Genomic DNA, 23474 nt, shown 5'->3' on the forward strand with positions numbered 1-23474 from the left:
TACTACTTCAAGATATGAGATGCACTTTTGTCTGTTTGTTTGTTTGTTTGTTCGTTTGAACGAGGTACTGAGACCGAAAAAAAAGTGTTACACTATTATTTGCAGTGTTATTCTATTTTATTTTTCGCGCTTTGATATTCACCTGCTACACTTATTTCACAACAAGCTGCTGCTTTGGCTGCCGGCTGTGGAAACTCATTCGGAACCTTGATCCGCTTCTGTGCCGGTATTGTTGTGTCATTGAACTCCGCGGAGCTCGAGATTGCATGGAGTTTTCATGACTTTTTAAAGATTCCAATAGGAAACATTGTTTATTTCTATTTGTTTTGCATTGGATGAAAAGAATTTTGATGATTTTTCTATTTGTTTTGCATTGGTTGAAAGAACTGATTGGTGGATACTTCTGCAATTCCCACAACGAGACAGTGATTTTAATTCGTGAGTTCGATCAATAAATTAATCATCCAATGATCCAATTGCTGAAAAGAGGGGCCATTTTACAGTCAACTGCTTAAAGTACACGTATTGTGCTCTTTTGCATTTTTTCAGAAGATTATTCAAAGCTGGGGAGAGAGTTGGACTATGCTGAACTTTCAGCATAGCCCATGACTTATTCCGCATTTTGCACAACGAGGCACATTGCTACAATAAGTATGTATGTACCAATTATTCGCACACTTGCCACACTGATCAAGCAGATTTAAATGCCAGCATGCAGAGTAACAGACTCTTTCGTGACATTTTTGACGAAATAGTTAACAAATGATAATATAGTGGAACCGAAGCGGTTATTTTTTTAAATCGATCCCATGACATTACACGTGATCTTCGCGATACAGCATCGTGAATCGATAAATAACGCTAGTGGCCGCATTCCAGTGACAGAAGAAATTTATCACAATGTTCTTGAAGAGAAGAAAATCTTCAAATGTTTCACTTTTCTTCTCAACGAATTTAGCAATTATGCTCTGGTCACAAAATTTCTTAAAATAAAAGAAAATTGCAAAGAGAATTCGCCTACTTTCTTAATTTAGAACTCCCGTCAAGTTCAAGATGAAATGTTTTGACACATGAAAAAGAAAAAAAATAATTTGCTCTTCAACATTTCTGCGAAAGAAACTTTTTTTCATAGTTTTAGAGAATTTGATCTCTAAAAGAATTATCTTTCTGTATTTGTTTCGCAAAAATGGTAAAGAGAAAATTATTTTCTTTTTCCTTTTCAATTGTCAAAAAATTTCTTCCTGAACATGACGGGAATTCCAAATTGAGAAAATAAGCAAAATCTCTTTGCAAATTTCCTTCTTTTAAGAAATTTTGTGACCTGAATTCGGCTGCAGGTCTCTGAAATTACCGGACATAAAAGCGAATTGACATGAATACGAATAAAACTGGAACTCTCGATACTACGAATAATCATCAATTGATTGTGTCAGTTTAAGTAAATTATCTCAACTTTTATCGCATCATTTTTCAGAATTTCCGTTACGAGGAACAATATCAAATACAATTACACAGAACGGAAGAACAGGAAATAGAAAGAAACAAAAGTTTCGCTTTTTGTTTGTTATGTTTTTCTTCGCATTAGCTCCGCCTTTATTAGTAACAGTTTGTAGCGATGCTGATATTTAAACAGCCCTATCACCCAATCAACATTATTCATGTACTGATTTGCATTATATGCAGTTCGAAATGATGTTCATCGATATTCTGTCTATATTTCTGTATATCATTTTCAAATATAAGGCAATATTTTCACTAAATAGGAAGCATTTAAGTTCTACTCGTATTCATTCGATTCTGTTCCTGACTGACTGTTCACGATACACTATTTTCAAAGGGAGCGGGTCATTTCGCCGAAAGCCATTTTGCCGAAAGTCGTTTCGCCGAATACGTCATTTCGCCAAAAGTGTCATTTCGCCGAAAGGGTGATTTCAAATACATTTTGTTTTTTTTTTGTGTTATTATGATGGCCGGCACAAAGCCGCCAAGGCGACGCCAGCTGAGTTGGCCGCCGACCCGCCGTCGGAAGCGACGGCCTTTTGCATACAAACCAGTAGCCGTCTCGTTTGTCCGGTCTATTCAAAGCTAGGTTTCTTTACTTCAGTTAGAACGAGCGGTAGCGAGGTCGGATAGCATACGAGCAAAACGATGTGGCGAAGCCGCCTTCGACATTTTATTTCATTTGCACTCACTTATCGGGAAATATCGCACAAGACCTTTCATTTGAATCTAGTTTTGTGAAAATCGGTTCAGCCATCTCCGAGAAAAGTTAGTGCAAAAAAATTTTACATACACATATACGCACATACAGATATTTTGCGTACTCAGCGAATGGAGTCGAATGGTACATGACACTCGGCCCTCCGGGCCTCGGGTCTAAAGTCGGTTTTCACAGTGATTGAATAACTTTTCTGTATGAGAAAGGCAAAAATTATTCAAGTATTTCTGGATTATTTCAGATTTCAGATTTGTTTCTCGTTTCTCGTTTCTCGTTTCTCGTTTCTCGTTTCTCGAATCTCGTTTTCAATTAAATACATTTCAAAAATGTCATAATATTGCATAACATGCAACGATACAAACACAGCTGAAATATTCAAGTGATCTGATAGGAATTGATAATAAGTGTTCATCATGCCCTATATTCGCAAATGATGTGTTCCAGTATTTGATGCAATACGCAATCGATTCGTGATCGATTTCACGTAAAATCAGAGGCCGATATCTTCGCTGCTCATACCGAAAGCATTACTCGTGACTATACTGGCCAGCATTTGCATTCAGCATCGGTTTCCCACCGTATAATTTTTACCGATGTTTTGCGATACGCACCGCTGATCGAAACAATTGCCGCCACTTTGCCAACTGTTGATTTCTTTCGGCACAAAACAAGCGGAAACCCATGTATTCCGATCACAAACAGCTACCGACATTGCAAATCAGTTTGGGCGGAGGTCTCCTCCTCAGACCCTTGTCGCGACCCGAAGACCAAATGACGTCATTGATTCACACGGTAGTGCAAAATTGCAGCGTTTGTTTTTTTTTTCTTTCTATTTTCGATTCGCGTAACACCACTTCTCCCGCGGCTAGCAAAACTAAACGCCAAACAAAAGTAACTTTGTGGGGTTTACGAAGGAGGAATCGCTAGTTGCATTGTGTGTAGTTGCTGTTTGTTTTCGAAACCGCCAGTGATTTTGCGTACTTGCGGTCATGTGTTACAGAATTCCGGAACGAATGTCGTGAAACAGGAATGAGTTTGGGTTTACCCGGTTCGTTGCTTGTGTCATAGCTGCTTTTGCAAAATGATTGTTTTGTTTCGATTTACTAATCAACTGGTATGGGATCGTGGCAAAAAAGTATTGCACCATTAGATTGTTTGGACTAGACATAATGTCTTTCTGCCGTCGTGAGATAGTTTATTTTTAAATAGATTTTTATTGTTTTTTTTCGTTGACCTAATCACAGCAAACCTGTAATCATCGAATTAACAAACCATTTGTATGCAGAAATCAGATTGCCGTTATGAAACATGGAATCTTGAATGAACTTAAGTGGCCAGTTAAAAACTTACTCTCGATGAAACTACTGCAAATGTCTTTTTAATGGCATAAACTCTCGACTATCTCATAATCGCCATCAGATCCTGAACAGAAACTGCCACATCAGAAGCGATCTGCTGTAACAAAACGCCAATTTTCCAGCTATCGGTTGGAAAAAATCTGAAACGTTCGAATGCAAAGTTGTTCGCTTGGTTTTGCTGGAGAGAGAGAAAAGGTCTCATCACAAGCGTATTACTGGTCATATTTAGCAGTTGAGCCATCTTCGTTTGCTTGTCTGTTCACCAGCAGGCACCAGCAGCAGGGTTGAGGGCTGTAGTACGGGTAATCACGGACTAGTAGAGCAAAACTTGCAGCAGAATATGCTTTGAAAAGGTCTACCGTATGAAGAGCAACCAATCTGTAGCAATGCGGATGGTTGCGGTTGAGGAACGGGGAAAACTTTTCTACAACGAGATGATCTGATCTGAACAGATTTATGAAATGGTGTAGCATAATAGTGATTGTGGTACTTGGCTAGGTGGTGAGAAGTTAATTAGATGCTAAATTATTTAGCGCTGGAGAAGTTTTTGTTTCTATGGTTGTCGTTGTGATAGCTCTTCGTCGGCTTGTTTTTTTTTCGTATGAAACGTGTTTGCTCAGTGTGGTAAGATCTCGGGTAATTTCTCGATAAGAAATTCGTTTGCGTGTTAAACACGTGTTTACTTCTCTTACTGTATGATATTAGATTGTTCTTCATAGTAGGAGAAATTTTTCGTAAGGATATTAAAACTTCATCAATTGCAATAGGATTACGTCATGAAGAGACTGGTGTAATATTTTTGATGTAGGCGAAAATAAAATCTATATCCTATATATCGTTGCCATCCATGGTGAGATATGTCTCGTCTCTTTGTTTACTTTCTCTTTCGATTATTACGGTACTCATGCTCTCCAATTATTTACCGATAATACTAACTAAATCTTTCATCTTTCAATCTGCACTGCAGAAATTACCGAAAAAGCAGGAATATTTCGACATAATCGAAAGAGAAAGTAAACAAAGAGAATCTCTCATTGTTACATACGTCTTTTTGAACATTTTAACACAGAATTATTCAAAAGAAAACTACAAGGATCAGCCCCATGGGGTTGTTCGAGCCATTGATGTGGAACAAGACAACCAAAATTACACCATTATCCCAAATGTATGCAATTATATCTCTGTACATACTTGCGATTTCGATAATTGAGCCTCTGTTCGTCGTCGTTTTTTTAGCGTTAAGTTTCTCTACCATTCTGCGATTTCGGTTGAAACGATAAACTATTTCTCATTATCAATTGAGTTCATCTAATATAAATTAGAAATTAGTTTTAAGAACTCAAAATTTATCCGGTGGTAGTTGTCAATTTCTCATGGAGAAACGACATAACATGAAATTCCGAGCTTGCATGACACAAGATCAGAGCATACCAATTAAGGGCTGCGGCCAGTGTGTTTTAGGGCGTTTTAAAGGGATATTTTCACGCTTCAAATCTGATTTTCTCAGAAACAGTGACGAATATCAAAAAACCCAACTGACAATCTCTTAGAAAATTAGTTTGGATTATTCTGTGAAAATTTCAGAATGATTGTTTGACTTTAGCGGTCGGGGATGTCTTTTTTCTGAAGGAAGAATTGCATAGCTGAAAACGACAACTTTCAACTTGTTCATTGAATATCTCGCCTTCAAAAGCGTGGATAAAAAATCTATCCTGACAATGTCTAGATAATTTAGTTTAGATGCGATTAGTGCATAAAAACATATATGTTGTCGCGATAAAAATTAAGTGAATGTTATTTTTGTAATGGTGAGTCAATTTCTATGGCGGCACCATTTTTTTCTGCTCTTGTATCCTGGTAACGTAACGAATCTTGAGAGAGAAATAAAATCGGCTCAGTAAGGCTGCCAAACAAGCGGTAGTTTTACTGGATTTTATGTGATGTAGTCAAACTTGTAACCGAAAATATCAAAACTTTCTTGGCCACCCGGCCACATCGAGAGTCATTTTATACATTTACGAGAGAGCATGGAGAGAAATGTAATACGCACAGCGAGCCACACGGTTTTACGCGACATACTGGCCTCAGCCCTTAAAGCCTCAAATCGTTTTATGGCACGTTTTTGTCTTGCTGTCTAGCAACAACCTACCTCTAGCATGCTACGAGTAGAACTGAAACATTAGCTTTAATTTCGCTTCTATTTATAGATTCGCGTGCTTCCAACGGCTTCGGTTTTGCATCGATTGACCAATCAGAGCGATGCTCTCTCTTTGATATATCGCTTACTCCTTCAAAACTGTCGTCTATGGCAGAGAAATCCGATATGCCGGAGATTTTTTGCAGCCAAATAGGACACTGCTCGATACTAATCAAAATTTCAATCAAATATAATTGAAAATACGTGGCTTGATACATTCAAATCGAAACGTAGAAATATTTCCTATCAAATGATGAAATAATATTAACAATTGATACAAAATAGACTGACTTGTAAGTGTTTAAAACCTGACCACATTTCTACGGTTTCCCGGATAAACTGACGCGATTGGTCAAAGCAACGATGGATAGAGTGATGTGCTACGTCCGAGTATCTGGAATGCTCTCGAGTCCCTTCGAATCTCGGAGAGGGCTACGTCAAGGTGATGGACTTTCTTGTGTCTTGTTCAATATTGCCCTGGAAGGTGTGATTCGAAGAGCGAGGATCGACACGAGTGGCACGATCTTCCGAAAGTCCGTACAACTTTTTGGCTTCGCTGACGATATTGATATTGTGACACGTAACCTTGAGAAGATGATGGAAACCTACATCGGACTGAAAGCTGAAGCTAGGCGTATCGGACTGGCCATAAATGCGTCGAAAACAAAATACATGAAAGAAAGAGGCTCTAGAGAAGATACACTACGCCTCCCACCACGAATATTGATAGACGGTGACGATATCGAGGTGGTTGACGAGTTCGTGTATTTGGGCTTACTGGTAGGGATGGTACTCGGAAGGTAAAGTATCGATACCTAGGGTATCGGGATACCAAAATTTTGGGTATCGATACATGGTATCAAAAGGCAATAAAGTATCGATACCTGTAAGTATCAATTGATACTTGAGCAGCAGCAGGTTTTTCCATACATTTGTTGTGAAACTAGTATACGCATATTTCTTGCCACATAGATTGCACCTCGCCTTTCTTGACTTTTGGTCCACTTCAAAGAATTTCACATTTCACTTATTTTCTCAAAAAAATTCATATCATAACCTTTATGTCGATACACGGATACTACACTAAAAGCCAATTGAACATTTAGGAGTTTCGTTGGTTTGTGCAAAAGCACATATTCTTTTTCTTCGGCTCGTCAATGTTAATTTTGCGATTTAAATTGAACTACTATTATTATTACCACGGGACCAGAGACGGACGGAACGGAAGCAACAGGCTCGCGCATGTATTGGTATGACGTGGACTAGCGCTGGTTGTAATTCGTACTCGACAATCTCGCGTCGTCCCACAGGCGCACTGAGAGAGAGCGCAATGAGTGTGAAATATTGCAATGTTTGAATCCTCTGAGAGTATGGCCTTTATGTGCTTGTTTTGTTGATGGTTTTCGCTCAGTTCATTTTCTTTTAGTGCAAGAAGCGAGATTGTCGAGAACAAATTTCAACAATGGCTAGTCTACGTCATACTAATTCATGCACGAGTCTGGCGCTTCATCAAATCCGAAGAACAAAAAAAATTCAATTGGGGACGGGTATAGCGGGATGGGTTAGTCGATGCCTTTCACACAGCCCACCTGGGTTCGATTCCCAACCCTGAACATAGTCTTAGAAAGTTTTTATGGCCCGAAGAGGCGAATGACCTCAAGGTTAAAGCCTCTGTAATGGAAACAAAAAATTACGTTGTAATGGGAATTGACATTAATCCGTTGCGATACTATAAGTATCGAGACCAAAAGTATCGATACTAACAGTATCGCTCTGATGCTATATCGATACCAAAAATACTCGATTCTTGAAAAAAAGTATCGATACCTCAAAGTATCGACTCGGTATCGGACATCCCTACTCACTGGTGACCGCCGATAATGACACCAGCAGAGAAATACAGAGACGTATTTTGGCAGGGAATCGTGCATACTTTGGACTCAGAAAAAACCCTTCGATCGAGAAAAGTACGCCACCGCACGAAATTGACCATCTACAAAACGCTCTTTAGACGGGTTGTTCTCTATGGCCACGAGACCTGGAGTATGCTGGCAGAGGACCAACGCGCCCTCAGTGTTTTCGAAAGAAAGGTACTGAGGACCATCTATGGCAGAGTGCAGATGAAAGACGGAACGTGGAGACGGCGTATGAATCACGAATTGCAACAGCTGCTAGGAGAACCACCCATCGTACGGACAACTAAAATCGGACGACTACGATGGGCTGGGCATGTCTTAAGGATGTCGGGCGACAGTTCAGTGAAAATGGTTCTTGAATCTAATCCGACTGGTACAAGAAGAAGAGGAGCGCAGCGAGCAAGGTGGATCGATCAAGTGGAGGGTGATCTCAGAAGCATCCGTGCCTTGAGTGGCTGGCGACGAGCAGCCATGGACCGAGTTATGTGGAGACGTATGCTCGATACAGCAAAGGACACCCCATGCCTATAGCTATTAGGTAAGGTAAGGTAAACATTTCTACGTGTAGTTTTTCTTGAGTTTCTGATTTGCACCCCTATATAGAAAATAAAGATGTGCTCCACATAAAAAAAAAGTGCAAAATTATCTTGAAAGATATTTTTTTAATTTAACATTAATATTTGAATAAAACTTTACAAAATTTAGGTAGGAAATACTTAGGAACGTTCTCAAGTTTTTAATTCAAGCTGTCATTTCAAAATCAAATGCCAAATTATTGTTTTCCAAAGCATATATTTGCATTACCTTAGTTAGATCCAAACGAACGGCAATGCACGAATCAGAAGGATGCGGCGAAACCATATTAGTCAGTTTGCGTCCGGCTAACCGATAAGTACCAACAAAATCTTACTTGCCCCAGAAGACTAAGGATATTCTTCAAAAGAGTTTAATCACGGTTCCTGATAGTTTTGTTTTTAATTCGAAGACTACGTACAGCACAATACTAACTAGTAAGCAGATCCATCATGTTGTTAGAAAACAAAGCCACAAAAGACTGAACACACCACCAAATCACCAGTGCTGTTACCATGCAAAATTTTCTTAGCTACCTTTGGCTGTCATTGTCGTGACTAATTTTCTAACGCTAAACTCAACATAACGTTGAACAGTTAGACATACGGGTTGATAGAATGCAAGGTATATTGTGGTTTGTACTTGCAAGTCACCAGAGTCAATGGGGTCGGTTGCAGGTAGATCGCGCTGGTCATGATTTGGTTTCATTTGCCTTGTCCTGGTGAACCATATTCCGTGTTAAATGCAGCACTTTACTGAAAGTATCGGTGAACGATTTCATTTTCTTTCTTGTCATGCACTACTCTTAGCTGAGTCGCTACTTTGGATGCACTGATAAAAGTTAGCCCTTCAGGCTTTTGCTCATAAACATGGTAATATTCAAGTTTCTAATTAAATTATAGAGCGGTATCATATTTTCAATCCTTACTGTACTGGACAAGTTTCCGCGATTCATATTACGCTGATAATAGAATGTAAATATCCTAACTCTGTTTCTCTGAAGAACCTGGATTGAGCCATTTATTTGAGCAACTCAATTCTGACTCTTAGTATACACATTGACATATGATGTTTGTTAGTTTGTAACCGTAAAAAAGTGATTAGGCGGGTAATGAAACCATTGTTAGTTACGGATCAGTTAGTTTGAAATTATGTAATTTTCGGGGGAAAGATGAGGTAAGGCCATTTCAATAAATCTGCTGCAAGTGTTAGCCAACCGCGTCGGTCGGCGGTCGGTTGCAAATCAATTTCGATCTTCCACACGACTCTGACTGGAGGGCATCCGATGCGCTTCGACCTACTTCGGGCCGAAGTCACGCCTCACTTGGAACGGAAAGAAATTGTTGTGATTGTGCGGTGCAACGTGATTTTATTAATCCTACCGAACTGCATAAATTAACATTTCGCTGTCCGGGACATGCGAGGTGACGTATCGCGAATACCAATTTGTCGGTGATAGTCAATGCATCGACAGAAGGTATTAGCAATGGTAACGTTATTGATCGCAGCCAACGGTAGAGACAAAGGTTTGCCAAAATTGCAAACGATCCCCATACATGAATCAACATTTAGTGTGCCGAATTCAAGTTCCATCCAAAATGTTTCCGAAAGCGGATGGACTCTTCTTTAGTCTAATGTCTTTTGAATTTTAGTACATACTAAAATTTACCGTAATCAAACCCTGAATCAACGTATACCGAATCATTTTCCGGTCAAATTCCCTACCAACAAAAACATTTATAGGATACCAGAAATGTGATATACATATCGTTTGTACTTATTTCGCCACTAAATTAGCCGTCTCCAAGATAAATCAGCTGTGTAATGGAAGCTGACGCTAATGGAACCAACTACTGATTCAGTTGATAGCTGAACACTCAACCGAATCCTTACGGTGTGAATTGCTGGCGCATGGAAACCAGTATGCTGCTACCATTCACTGCGATCGTATATCAGTTGGTGGGCAGACAGCAGTCAGCTACCAAAGTCGCGTTGTTTAAACAAAGGCTCACTATCTTACAGTTTAATTCATTGCAAACATGCATCCCCGTGCAACAGAACTGGTGCAGCACCGATGTCGTTCAAGCGCAGTCACAGGTCCAGAGTGTGTTCTGATTCTCGACATGAGATAATGGAGCAGTGAAGGAATATGAATGCGGTAGCGGCACCACTGCGGTAGGACCGCCCAAAAGTGCCACTCGTTCATATGTACGTGAATGCTTAACTTCAACCGGTGCGGCATTTGTAAATTTGTCTACGACGCTATGGCGAGATCAGGTGTGACTATTATGGTGCTTAATTGGAACGAATTACTGGGTATGGAGAATAAGCGCTTTGTTTTGAATTATGCCTCAGATCTACGGATCGGCACAGTAAGTGAATTAATAGTCACGGTTGACAATAAGTTGAACTATGGTTGGAATTAATATGAGATATGTGAGTGATTTGCTAAGGATTGGTAAATATGAAAACGCGAACCATTGTAGTTTGATTCCGCGAACTTTCAAGACTTCGTAAGACTTGTTCGCTACAAAATGATTTAAATTAAAATAAAACACATTTTCTGTTAGTTCAATCCAAGATGCATTTTTATTCATTTAACTATGCATTATTAATCTTAAAAATCATTACAGTTACTTTATTAGGCTTCATGAAGAAACTACAAACTTTTGAGTTTATTGCTGCCATTAGAGACTGTGCAGACTTCTCTGCAACCGATTTATCAACTTTTGCTCAAGTTATCGAAATTTTTCTATAGTTGTACCTTGTTGTTTATATTGAGAGAGTTCTCTCTTCACGAGAGCCCAATACCGCGGGATAGTGGGCAACCCAGGTAACAAAATATAATGCGGTTACTTATTCCTAACAAGTTAACGACTAAAATAACCTACAATTTTAGTTGCAAACTGGTCACCGCAACATAAATTTATTTATTTATTTATCTTCGAGTTAAAAAATTAATTTTGCACAGACTTAGACTTATACTAATTTAATCCTAATCTTATTCTTTGTTTAAAAGTCTCTTTGCTAATACAAAAATCAAATAAAATATTATCAGTCGGTGTTGAACAGTCGTTCACACCGCACGCGTATAGCTCTTGGCTCCTGGAAATTTTTTCTGGCTACCTAGAGTTTCATTGATTCAAGGCTTCAGTCTTTTTCAAGGCTACCTGAATCACTAACAGTCTTTTTAAAGACTAAAAATTAGTCAGCCTTTCTCAAGGCTATACAAAGAGTGATATTTTAATATAATCAGTCTTTTTCAAGACTAAGAAATTAATCAGCCTTTTTTATTTAAGGCTTGCTATTCAAAGAACTATTCTTCGAACTAATCAGTCTTTATTAAGACTACCACAAAATCAGTCTTTATCAAGACTTTTCCAAACTAGGAGTCTAATCGAAGACTAATTTAGCCTAGTTAATTTAATTTAAAATTTCATTAATTTCAAAAATGCCTGCGTCCAACCGGAAAGGCAACAAGCCTAAGGCTAAAAATAACTCAATACGGAATAAATCACAATCCGTTATTCAACATTTTTCTAATAACATTCACGATCCTATAGAATCTGAATGTAAAAATAAAATACAACGGACGGATTTCCCTTCCGTTGATCCTATGCCGTCTAATTTACGAGATTCTTCCTGAATCCGATTGTAGCGACATAGAAGAAAATTCTTCAAAAATGCCCAAAATGGACGCTTGTCGTTCTGGGAAGAAACAACAATTTATGCCACCAGTGACGGTGATGATTTCCGACTTCAAAGCATTCCGTACTGAGCTTTCTACTTTTCTCCCGGAAGTAAAAGTCTCATTTCAAATCGGACGAAGAGGAGAATGTCGAGTCTTGGTTGATGGATTGGAAGATTATGAACGTCTTATCCGATATTTGTCCGAGAAACTTCATAAATTTTATTGGCTGTCTTGAAAGGCTTATCAAATGATCAAAGGACTGATGAAATTAAAAACGAAATAAAAGAATTGCTTGGTTTTGCCCCTTCACAAGTGATACTTATGAAAAAAAGAGCGAATGGTACTTCTAAACCACGCTCTGGAATTTCCCATGAACTTTACCTAATACACTTCAATCGAAGTGATGTAAACAATTTGAAAACTTTAGAAAAAGTACGTTTCATTTCCCACATTAAAATTCATTGGGAACATTATAAACGGCATAATCGTATTCCAAACTTAACGTAATGTCGTCGTTGCCAAGGCTTCGGCCATGGAACCAAAAATTGTCATACGGTGTTTGAATTGTGATAAATCTCATTCGACAGACGTTTGTCCAATGAATTAAACCACTGATAAATTTTCATGTTCAAATTGCGATGGAAATCATAAATCCAATTATTTGAAATGTCAGGGAAAAAATTTTAAACGCTCGTTCGCTTAGACAACAGGTCAAATCAAATTTACAGAACATACCTGAAAATCAAAAAACCGTTACAAATGCCACGCCTAATTCTTCTAAGACACTTATTTCTTCGAATTTAAAACAAAAAAAGGTACGCCTTCCAATTCGTCTTCTAACGAAAGCAATTTATTGACAGGTATATCGAGCTCGTCATCATCTTCTTCTAATGTCACTTATGCTAGTATAACAGGCAGAAATCTACCACTTAATTCTTCTAATGTAAATAATCAAAACACAGGAACGCCTTGCAGTTCATCTTCTAACGAAAACAATGTATTAATAGGTAGATCGGCCATATCATCTTCTTCTAATGGCAGTCTACCTACAAATATTCCTCCAATGCCATTCACTTCTTTAAATGAAGTTGATTTAGGCGACATAACTGAAAATAAAATGATCTACCTACAAGATGAAATTTTTCAAATGATCATCCGAATGAATTCGACTTCATCACTTTTTGAAGCATTTCAAATCGGATGGCAATTTGCAAATAATATTACAATGAATTTAAAATTTTACAGTGATGTTAAATAATTGTTTGAATATTTTAAATTGGAATGCTCGATCTCTAAAATCGAGTGAAGATTAATTTTATAATTTTCTCAAAGTTCGCAAAATTCATATTGCCATTGTGGCAGAAACTTTTCTTAAACCAAACTTCAAATTGAAAAGCAATCCACATTATGTGGTTCATCGATTTGACAGGTTTACTGGAATGGGTGGTGGAGTTGCCATTTTTGTCCAACGGCAAATTAAACATCGAATTTTACCTTCTTTCAGTGCTAAAGTTATTGAAAGCTTGGGAATCGAATTCATGGAATTTATTTCATCGCTGGAGCATATTTGCCATTCCAATGCACCGGCGAACAATTAAATTTCTTTGAAGGCGATTTGCAAAAACTCACAAGATATCGACCGAAATTTTTTATAATAGGGGACTTAAATGCTAAGCATGTACAGTGGAATTGTAGGCAAAATAATAGTAATGGTAAAATACTTCATAATCAACTCTCAGCTGGTTACTTCACAGTTCTTCATCCCAGTAATCCGACTTCTTTCACTTCCGTGAAAAACCCGTCTACAATTGATCTGATTCTAACAGATCAAAGTCACATTTGTAGTGAACCGATTACACATGCTGACTTTGACTCAGATCATCTTCCTGTAACATTCAGACTTTCCAACGAAGCTTTAATTAATCCAATTAGTTCTATATTCAACTATCATAGAGCTATTTGGTTGGATTACAGATCTCGCATTGAAAATCATGTGGATCATGAAACTATTTTAGAAAATTCTGCGGACATCGACACAGCAATTGACTATTTGAATCATTATATTATCGAAGATAGAAATGTTTCAGTTCCCAAAGCTCAAATAAAAATAAATTCTCCTATCATCGATGACAATCTTCAACTGCTCATTCGGTTGAAGAATGTTCGTCGACGACAATATCAACGTTCTCGTGATCCTGCTATGAAAAACATAGTTAAGGATTTACAAAAAGAAATTACATTATATTTACGAAAATTTCGCTAAAGAAGTTGAACAAATTAAACCATATTCTAAACCTTTCTGGAAACTTTCTAAGGTTCTTAAGAAACCTCAGAAACCAATTCCTGCTCTCAAGGAAGGAAATCAAATACTTCTTACAAATGATGAAAAAGCTCAAAAACTTGCTCAGCAGTTCGAGAGTGTCCACAATTTGAACGTTGTGAGTCCTATTGAAAATGAAGTCTCACTGAAATATGATCATATTTCAACTCAAGTGTTTTTACAAGATGACATTTGTGAAACGAATTTTGATGAAATTAAGTCAATTATTAGTCAATTCAAAACATGAAGGCTCCTGGTAATGATGGAATCTTTAATATTCTTATTAAAAATCTTCCCGATGTTGCCTTGAGACCCTTGGTTTAAATTTTCAACAAGTGTTTTTCATTAGCTTACTTCCCAAAAAGATGGAAAAACGCTTAAATAATTCCTATCATCAAACCTGATAAAACCCCAGCAGAAACATCAAGTTATCGACCAACTAGCTTACTTTCTTCTATCAGTATATTTTTTGAAAAAATTATCTTGTTGAGAATGATGTCTCATATAAATGAGAATTAAATTTTTTTTACCGGAGCAGTTTGGATTTCGTTATGGACATTCAACTACTCATCAACTTGTCAGAGTAACGAACATGATAAAAGCAAATAAATCTTCTGGGTTATCCACTGGAGTTGCTCTTCTAGACATAGAAAAAGCATTCGACAGTGTTTGACACAAAGGTTTAATAGCAAAAATGTCTGATTTCCAGTTTCCTATTTATTTGATCAAAATGATTCAAAATTATTTAATTGATCGTACTTTTCAGGTTAGCTATCAGAATTGTAAATCTGAATTGCTACCCGTACGAGCCGGTGTTCCGCAGGGTTCGAGCGTAGCTCCAATCTTGTATAATATTTTCACTTCTGATCTTCCAAATCTACCCGTTGGTTGTCAGATATCGCTATTCTGTGACGACACAAGTCTGTTAGCCTCAGGTAGAAATCTACAAAGAAGTTTAAATATTTTCAGTGATCAAAATGGAAAATTAAACCAAATGCAACAAAAACGCAATTAATTATCTTTCCTCATAAGCCAAGAGCTTCTTTTCTTAAACCAAAAAATAATTACATTCTCAAATTGAATGGCTTGGAATTGACATGGTCTGATCAAGCAAAATACTTACGTTTAACATATGACAAAAAATTCACTTTCAAGGATCACATTGAAGAAATCCAGGCAAAGTGTAATAAATATATTAAATGTTTATATCCTCTTATAAACAGAAATTCTAAGCTCTGTCTAAGAACAAATTTTTAATTTATAAACAAATTTTCAGACCAGCCATGCTTTATGCAGTACCAATTTGGTCAAGTTGTTGTTCCACCAGGAAGAAAACGCTTCAAAGGATTCAGAATAAAATTCTCAAAAATGATTCTGAAGCGTCCTCCCTGGTTTAGTACAAATGAGTTACACAGACTCACAAATATAGAACCATTAGATGTAATGTCACATAATATTATAAGAAGAGTTCGACAAAAATCGATGCAATCTTCAATTGAATCGATTCGTTCTCTGTATTAGTTAGTAAGTTAGTATATAAGCTCCTTTTCCCCATTACACAATACAAGTAGGTTTAGAATTTTCCCTACACAAAAGTCCTAGAATTGCGGAAGAAAATGATGTACTCATGGTAACAACCAAATCATGTATATAATAAAGCTGAAAAGTCACCACTTGTGGCTGAACACCCAATTTAAATCTTAATAATTTAATTTTAATTCATATTCCAATAAATAGTAATTAAAAAAAAACGTATTTATGAAAATAAAATATTTAGTTTCTAATTTTAGACTTTATACCAAAAAAAAACGCATTCCAATGAAATATTTCTCTTATCTGCAACGCTTTCCAACCAATCAATATCCGCATATTTTCAAAAATTTGCGAATCATTTCTTGCATCAGTTGCTTAAAACGTGGAATTAGTAACAACGTGCACGCATGAGGACCAATGAACTCACTTCCCGGTATGTCTCATTAGATATTGACCATTGACTGCGTAGTAGTTGTCAAGACTGCAAAGCTTAAGCATACTAAAATAAGAACAACTTGTAATTATAACGACTAATACTAAATGGAGTGGATTGCCTTCTGTTAGGTACCAAGAATGAATAATAAAACTGATTCGACCGGACCGGGAAAGGTGTAATTTGTGGCTACCAGATCGGATCACTCAGGTTCAGGAATGTTAATGAGCTGTCGGTTGAGGTTTACCAAAGACTACTTGCCTTGATGGATCGGCCAGAAGTTCAAGTGAATGGTCCGGTATATGAAGTAATAATTAACCACTTTTTTGCACTTTTCCTTCAGTGGTACTGGCGACAAAATGAGTAACGGTTGATTATTATTATAGACGGCTGGTAAATCCGGCGAAATGTGTCGAGGAAAATCGAGTTGCAATGCCATTAAAAGTATCTAATTGGTGCAGTTTCTAGTAACTATCCTAGTAATCGAATTGTACACGGCCGCGTAGTTAGCACCTGTTAATTTATATTTATCTTAACAAACGACACTCGAGGAAATGAGTGGTGAGCCTCCAGTGATGGAATTCGTGACGTGATATTATGAGTTGATGATTGACTGTAAATGGGTTCAAATGTCGATCAAGCTGCCTTGAACGATTTTAGGGCCTGGTTTCACGTATGAAGCCGTTCACACAGAATTGCATCAATACTGAACTACAACAACTCGAATCGATTCAACTGACCTTTAGAACCGTATTTTCCATTCGGCGAAGCATTTTGCTAAATACGCTCAAATAGTCGTTAGTCACGTTAAAATTGATCTTTTTGGCTATTAACGCGCTGGAAAGAGCAACCGACACTCCTCTGTGCGGTTACAAGCCGAATCATTCGATTCCTACCAAAGATTCCAACAGATCATCGCATCCTTCTGATGATCAACCTCACGACATCGACATGTATAGAACATGCGGAACGAAGTATCGATTTCAGTTGGAAATATTGAAAGTTTCCCGGATCGCTCCCAGTACTGACAAATTGTTCCGTAAAACATGCTCGTGTGATGCATTGACCTTTTTGTTACACACTGCTCTGCATCAATTTCAAAGCCGATCAAGGCCAACTTCATCGATGGAGTTAGTACTTGCTTTTTTCCTAGCTCCTAGGAGTGAGCTAAACTGCAGCTTGGTAAGCTTCACGAATAACTCAGTCGATCGTTGGTTTGACGTTTAGCCGCATACGAAGCGCAGTTATGGTACCAATAGAATATTTCCCAAGCAGAAGGTGGTAGGTCAAACCTGGCTGGCGCTGGTGGGCACGAGGCCTAAGCCACTTGCTACTTGCCGCCAATCTTCGAAGCGGGAGTTGATGGTGGATCTCACATAGTTAGCAATTGCCATCGCGATGCCACCGTCGTAGCGATCGAACGGGGAGGGGATCCACTAACTTTGTACCGCTTCTGATGTGGTCTATGGAGCCTGTTGCAATGTTGTTGGCTGGGAATTACAACATTAATAATAGGTAAATAATAATCGGTACGCTCTTTCGCCACATGGTCGGTACTTGCTATTCGCTGACTGGCGACATTCTTGGCAATGCTGCTTCGAACGAGAAAGAACAAATGTGAAATTCGTGTTGGGTTGAGTAACGGTTGGCCTGCAGCTGATGTTTCGATATGTCATATAGTTTTGATAGGACGATAGGAGTTTTGATACGCCCAATGTATCTACGGAATGGAAGAATTTTTGGCATTAAAAATGCCTTACTCTTCGCTATACGGGGCCGGGTGTCAATTAAAAGTTCCAAAAATAGCCGCGTAACCTTTTTTCGTCATAATTTTGAACGTTAATAACTCAGTCATTTGTTGATGGATTGATATAATTTAACAACCAATCGATTCGGAAACTTTTAACTTAAACATATATGGCAACGTCGTTTCAGTATTTCAATAGCATACTATTGAAAAAAATGGTTAGAATTGACCTATGTTTTTAACCACCAATCCCAGCTGACCAAATTGACGTCATTTTCTTGTTCGGCAAAGGAGGCTTTGCGTCATGCATTAAAGCACCGCATCATTCTGCGTAGTTCGAAGAGGAATCTATAAATATATGCTGCAAATCGTTTCTTGATTTCAGTTGATGCTTGACTGTGAATGAAACAAGTAGCTCGTCCAGTGAGGTGATGACTAGATTGTATATGCGTTCGCTCGTTGGATTCTCGCTTTTGCTAACTCACCGTACGAGCCTGGGTGTCAATTTAAAAATATGCAAAAATAACCGCGTAACCTTTTTCTGTCATAATTTTGAACTGACAAATTCGTTAGTGTATTAATAAAATCAGGTTACAATATGAACAAAATTAAGAAATTTGGTTACGTATGCATTGGTTCCTTAATATGCAAAAGTGAAAATCAATTAAAGTAACAAAATATGTTCTGCGGACTGTGTTACATATTTTTTTCCTTGTATTGCTGCCATTTTATTTTCAGACACTTTCCGAAGATTATCGATGCTTTTAAACGAAGGATCATTGAAATTACACTATTACTGAATAAACTTGACGGTTATTCAAATTTTTCACATTCACATTTTTCGATCAAAATATTTAAAATCTTCTCTAATCTCTGTTTATAAAATGATTAGGTTTGTACGTTCTCTGTCTTGTAAATTATGATGATATAAAATCGTTTCATTTGTCCAGATTTATATCTTAAGGATATTCGTATCCAAAATTGATCTTTTAAGTAACTTTGAAATCATCATGATTGACTTTCATTAAAAGGATATTTTCTAAAAATTTTCATATGTAAAAATTTGTTGAAGGCATCAAAATAGAGTAGAATCAATTGTTCTGAAGGAATCTAATTGTCATTTTGATCATTTACCAAAAATGTAAACACTAAAAGTAGAGCAAGTTTGTAATTTGTGACTTTTAGTGCATCCATCATCATCTTTATTTTTGTATTTAGTATGGGTACCTTAGAATTATTTCATTTTTAATGTTATCATGATCGGTCGTGTCTTGCATACAACCCTCTAATTTTTTTCTACACAAACATAATTTCGTGTGAAATACAAAAACACATCTTTAATGATAAAGTCTTCCTAACAAGAATTTGAAGTATATAAGATTTACATTCATTATGACGAAAGCAAATGATGTGATGTTTCACTTTTTCACGGATAGAGAGATCGATTCGACTCAAGACTAATTTTTCAAAACAGTGAATACATTGTTTTCTTGCATTTTCTTCAAATCATATCAACTCTAAAGCTATTACTTAAGCAAAAATGGTATTTAAAAGTATTTGCACTGACTGAACCGATTTCAACAAGCTCAGGTTCGTTTGAAAGCTACTATTGGACTATTGACCAAGTTCGAACATCGAATGGCTGTAACTTTTAGTTCTGGAGATATGTTTTTTTTGTTTCGATTATAGAGATTTCAACCTTAAGGTCATTTGCCTCTTCGGGTCAGAAAAACTTTCTGATCCCATGTGCGGGGTTGTGGATCGAACCCAGGCGGGCTGCGTTAAAGGTATCGACTTATCCATTAGGCTATACCCGTCCCCTACGGAGATATAATGGTATAAGTGATGTAACCGACAAAACGCGTTTTTACCGCTCAATTTTCTCAGAAATGGTTGAGCCGATTTTAACACGCCTAAGCTCGTTTGAAAGCTACTGTTCAGTTGTGGATCAAGTTCGAAGATCAAATTGCTGCTACTTCTGGTATGGGATATATAATGATATAAGTGAGGTAACCAACAAATCCCCGTGTTATTTTATTGCAACAAAATTTTTCGGTAGTGAAATAATCCATTTCTGAAGGCTTAGGTTCGTTTGAAAGGTACTATTAGATTATTTGATAAGCTTTTAATGTTTTAATGAGACTATTTAAAAGGCATTACAAAACCACTAAAGTCGTCTTCGCTTGAAAAAAACTGAAACTGACCCAGGGTAGTTACAACTAACAAACACTTTTCACGAAACTGTATTGGGTTCGCGCTTAGCAATGGAGATTTGATTAAATCTGATATAAAAACCAGGTTCAAAACTGACTCGGTTTTCAGTTCAACAGCATTGAAACTAGGTTTGAAACTAGCTTCAAACAAACGGCTTAACAGCAGTTAGGGTGGAAACTGGGTTGGGTTTGGCATCAAACCATCTCATTCGTGAATGATCGCATTGAAAACAAACAAAAAGAGACAAAGCATTTCCGTCTTTCACTTCAACAAAAGATAGTATCAATGCCAACGTCGCTCGTTTTCCTACGACAAACCGAAACCAAAATATCGTCTACAGGTAAATTTAGTCGAATTGAAATCTTCTTCTCATTTCTTCAATAGAATGAAAATCTGTAAAGTTTAGCTATAAAGGGTGTCTAAAATATGATAAATCAAAATTATTACACTCCATACTGTAGTGTATATCAGAAGAGTTATAAAATTTATAAGAATGAATGTGAAATGCTAAGTATTCTTACGATGGAGTAAACTTGATAGCTTTACTACGTTCGACTGAAAAAATCGAAGTAAGCTATATTTGGCAACGATGACAGAGATATTAAAAATATGTAAAAATAAAAATCGAGAAGTAATTCAAGAACAATTGCCGGAGAAGGATGTCTTGTGAAATTGAGACGAATCGCAAAGGATACGACACATACTTTTTTGGAAAAAAAACTACTATAGATACGACCACCATCAGATAAAAATTGTTTGTGAATTGTTTTCTGTCATTATCGATTCTCGAAGCTTCGGTTGAATATTGATACGGCACACTATACGATTTTCACTGATAACTAAAAACGAGAGAAAGGTTAGACAGAACACAACTGTTCCGCTTTTGTCGTTGACTAGACATGGATCTCGCACTCAAAATTTGCAAGCAGAGCTGAGCGTGACACTAATTTATTCACCATTTTCGTCTATTTTGAGTCAATGAAAGTGTTTTTTTTATCTACTCTGACTTTATATTTTGAAAAGCAATAAATTTGCTTATAGTAAACCTCTTCTCCTAGGAAAAGCCGTTCCCAAGACATTTAAACAAGAAATTCTGAATATTCAGGTTTTTATTAAGTCGTAAATCTCACCTATATTGAATTGCTGTTCTTATATGTGTTGACTTTTTCAAACGGCGTAATTATACGAAAATTTCAGACTTTTTATAAAAGCGCATTTTAACGAAAACCTTAATTTCTCAAATTTCATGTTGAAATAACTCGAGCGTGGTTACTTACTTCTAGGAGAAATGTCACTGTAAAAAAATTAATATCTTTAATGTTGTAAAATCATGTTCTAAAATTCAATCGGCTATTATTTTATCAAGAAATTAAAGTTTTATGAATGCTTATACATTGTTTGACATGTGACATTTGTGTTTTTCAAAGCACACTAAACGAATTCAGTAAAGTGTAGGATTTCTTAATTTGTTTAATATAAAAGCTTTGTTGTTTCGAAGAGAAACATTGCAAGAATAGTTAAAGATACGTCGAATCATCGGTTAATTTTACAATTATTGAAAAAAATTGCCGAGATTGTAAGAAAACGGCAATTGGTGTCCCTGACCGTGCTAAACAAAAGGTTTGTTAAGCCGACGACTTGTGTCAATTGTCATCCAAACCATAGCATGAGGAATTTGATTACTTTTGCTACCAATTTCTGGAATTACTTACTACTCATAATCATGCTTATTCAAATTTACATTGACGGAGATTCTGTACTGGACACCAACCATAGACTGAGAACATCATAACATGTAGGCTTCGTTCTAGTGCTTTTAGTAAATAATCTTACTAAAAGTACTAGACAACTCTGAATGAATCAAATATTTTTTCACGACTTTGCGACACGAGGACGAGCGTTGTTGTGTAGGAGAATAACTTTCTCATGTCTTTGCTTGTATTTCGGCCGTTCTTCTCGTTATGCACGGCTCAAACGCATCAATTGCAGCCTATACCGATCGCCTGTTATAGTATCGCCTGGTTGTTGCAACTTATAGTACACAACACCCTTTTGGTCCCACCTGATGCACAATATGACCTTCGAACCATGAATATTCGGCCTTGGTGTTGATTTTAAGGACGATGGCAACAATTAACCGGGCGTAGCGTAGTATTTTTTCTTCTTGGGGTTATCAAAGAATATGCATCACTTTTCTTTACTTTTCATCACCGATTCGATGTAAAAAACCCTTTCTTTGTTGCCTTTGAATCAGATGCTCGCAAGTGAAAAATCGCCTTTCATTGTCTCTCGATTTCAGTTAATAAGTCAGTCAACGCCCTTGCTTTTGAATCATTGCCATGGATTTTAATCGTAAAGAAAATGTTTGTTGAGTCACTACTAATAATCCTACAAACTCCTCTTGCGTTTGACTCGGATCTTCATCGAGTAATGGCTCCAACTGTTTGTCTTCGACTTTTTTGGTAATCGTCTTCATAACTGAAATCTTCATTCTGAAAACATTCGAAAGGTCTACATGATTTATCAGTTGGAGCATTATCGCCATAAACATCCAAAAGCATTTGATGCGATTCAGCTGCACTTTACTTCCAATTAAAACACAAAACTAAAACTTTCCGCAAATGCTGCTTAGTTAACACAAAATTGCTCATAATTAACACTGAAAAAAGCAAGGTTCTTTTAAAAAAAGCTCGAAGCAATATGAACTAAATGTTAATGACAGATGTCTAACCTCTTGAAATTATCGACATCAGTTGTTACTGTTCAATATTCATAACAGCCAGAGCCATCTTTTGAAAATGGACCGAACAAATTTGCACTGCCAATTAGATTTTACATGAACATGACATAACCTCACAAAAATGAATACAATTAATTTTTTTTGACAGTCGACGTGTACTTGTTTACAGTTTGAAAGTTCATCAGAAGTTCATCGTTCGAATGTAAAAATTGCAAGTCGCCTCACACTCAACAGATTTATACATACATCGCTCCTTGATGCTGGAAACGAATACAGGGCAATCTTTTCAGTTATTTTCACTGTGGAATACGTTTTTAACAGGCATTTTTTCGTCATATTTCAATTTTTAACTTGCAGTCGCAAAACAAAACAAGTACACGGCAACTGTCAAAGATGAAGTTGTTTCATCGTCAGTTCATTTGTGTCATCATCGTGCAAAACCTAATTAGGTTTTTTACCGTCACTGCTAACCTCAATCGGATGAACACATTTTGACAGTTCAGCAGTACTGTTTGTAAACAGAAATTTCTTTTG

General features: G+C 37.0%; 1 protein-coding gene across 1 annotated transcript in view; it reads left to right on the top strand.

The window, feature by feature from the left end:
• LOC131431287 (angiotensin-converting enzyme) overlaps window positions 1-23474 on the top strand; it is a 265227-nt gene that overhangs the window by 190836 nt on the left and 50917 nt on the right. The gene's annotated exons all lie outside the window — the stretch shown is intronic.

Source organism: Malaya genurostris, chromosome 2 (assembly GCF_030247185.1).
Source record: "Malaya genurostris strain Urasoe2022 chromosome 2, Malgen_1.1, whole genome shotgun sequence".
NCBI lineage: Eukaryota > Metazoa > Arthropoda > Insecta > Diptera > Culicidae > Malaya > Malaya genurostris.